Below are 2115 nucleotides of genomic sequence, written 5' to 3'. Positions count from 1 at the left end.
TTAATGTTCTGTTTTTCTTTTCTTTCTCCTTTTCTATTTTTTCGGTCATGTTTCAAATTTGGGAACATTGTAACTCAAATTGTGAACATTTTTCGAAAGTGTGAAGATATTTCAAATGGAGGAACATTTTCGCTATCATAAACTAATTAAGGAGCTCCAGTCCCAAAAAATCATCAGGAATTATAACCTTTTAACTTTTTAAAAAAAAAATCCATATGATGCATTAGTCTGATAAGATAGAGTTCAACAAGTTGTTCCAAACATAAACAAGACGACAAAAAGGAACAAACCTCCCTTATTGATAACAATAGAAAATGAGACCAAAGTTATAGGCAAAGCTCATACAAAAGTACTAGGATAGAACTTCCACCAGAGAAGAAGAAAAGCACTTCTTTCGCAGCAGAAATAGAAGCACCACGCCGCCCACTCTTCAGGATGCAACTACCAGGACACCTTCTGAAGCTTTTCATCACGGACATAGATACTGTCTAAGAATGTACTGATGTCCTTTTCTTCACAGGCCAGGCAATTCTGTTTCTTCAAATATGGAAGGCAAACATCAAAACAATGATCAGCACTTTAGCATGGCATAACTAAAAGTAAAAGGGTTTACAGTGCTGAAACCTGAAAGAGGACAAGTAGTTATAATAACAACGGATAACTATTACCATGTAACATTCTAATTGAAAACAAAATCATTGTTTAAAAATAAAATAAAATGCCTACATACAATGTGTATTCCATCAGAAATAAACAGCTAGTCACAGTACAACAGGTTGATAAGGCAAGAATAGCAAAACCATCTTAACAAGGATAGGAAAACATGCATAAACTCAAGCTTGCTTCAGGGTACAGACAAAATATTCATTTAAGGATGCAGCAACATTTCAGTAACACTAGACGCTCTCTTTAAGGACATATATATAGCTTGATGTTCATAGCCAAAAGGGAGGTAATTCATGATTTATGATAACATGATGCAACTAAGCAGAAAAGAAATGACTCTAAGCCTGCTAATCAGAGCAGTGTAGCAAGAAGCAAACAAAGAAAAAAGGGGCACTACTAAATTACGTAAATCAAACTATGAAGCATCAGACAAGTTATGTGATAAATATGAAGGACATGCATATAGCTAGCAGGTAGGGTGCAAGAGAACTGAGTATACCATTTCATACTGTCCTTGACGACAATGATGGTGGGAAGTTGGTGTATATGGGCCCACATGAGACATTCTTTTTTCTCACACACCCTCTCAAGCTTAAATGTCTTGACGTCTAGTGAGAAACATTCAGATTTCTCATAAAGCCTCTCAACCTGAAATGTCATGCAGTCGATCCTCACATCTGACCTTAGTACGAGCAAGTACCTCTCAGTTACACGTATGATTGTATGGTCACCCTCAGCCAATGGGATTATCTTCTCTATCTGCCACTCATTCATATCGGTGTTCTGCCTAACAATATACTGTAGTGTGCCATCATTCGAATGAGTAATCAGTCCAAGCCTGCCTTCCCCTGCCTCCACAATACCAAAGCCTCCGCCCCTCCATCTTCTTCCGGCTGGCAAATCAGCAACAGAAAACTCCATCCTCATGGTGTCAAGAACGAGCATAACTTCCCTCGGATAATTCTCCAGGCCACTCTCCGGCCCAAACATCGGCCAGTACAAACATCCATAGGCGTTAGCACACCTTTGGAACAAACGGGATTCCAAAGATACGGGTGTCGCACAACCTAACAAATTGCTCCAACCCTCTGATGCAATGCCTTGCCACTGTCCACTGGTTGAAGAATAAACGAATGCCATCGGCTTGGTCCTGCACTGCGCCATCCAGACCACACGGAATGACGTCTCATCATCTTCCGGTTCCACTTCCCCTTCCCCTTCCTGGATGGCGGGGACGAGGACGACCCCGCAGCGGCGCTTTGGTGAGTAAAACAGATCAAGTGAGTCCCTCACCAACACGGCTAGGTCGTTAGGAATCGGGGGTAGCAGGCGGTATCGCCGGTGCAACGGGTCGCACACCGCGAGCTCCGGGAAGACGACTGAGCCCTTCTCGCGTTTGGGGCCACGGTCGAGGAGGACCCGGCCGTCACGGATGTCCCGGACGTTCCA

At 42.6% G+C, this 2115-nt stretch overlaps 1 long non-coding RNA gene across 1 annotated transcript; it reads right to left on the bottom strand.

Moving 5' to 3' along the window:
* Window positions 1-219: 219 nt before the first annotated feature.
* Window positions 220-1422, bottom strand: LOC120969662 (uncharacterized). Its single transcript, XR_005763998.2, has 2 exons — window positions 1166-1422; window positions 220-531 (listed from the first exon to the last, which is right to left on the bottom strand). It is a non-coding gene; the product is annotated as an uncharacterized lncRNA (long non-coding RNA).
* Between the last annotated feature and the right edge of the window lie 693 nt (window positions 1423-2115).

This window comes from Aegilops tauschii, chromosome 7 (assembly GCF_002575655.3).
Source record: "Aegilops tauschii subsp. strangulata cultivar AL8/78 chromosome 7, Aet v6.0, whole genome shotgun sequence".
Taxonomy (NCBI): domain Eukaryota; kingdom Viridiplantae; phylum Streptophyta; class Magnoliopsida; order Poales; family Poaceae; genus Aegilops; species Aegilops tauschii.
This window is presented reverse-complemented; position numbering and strand designations above follow the sequence as displayed.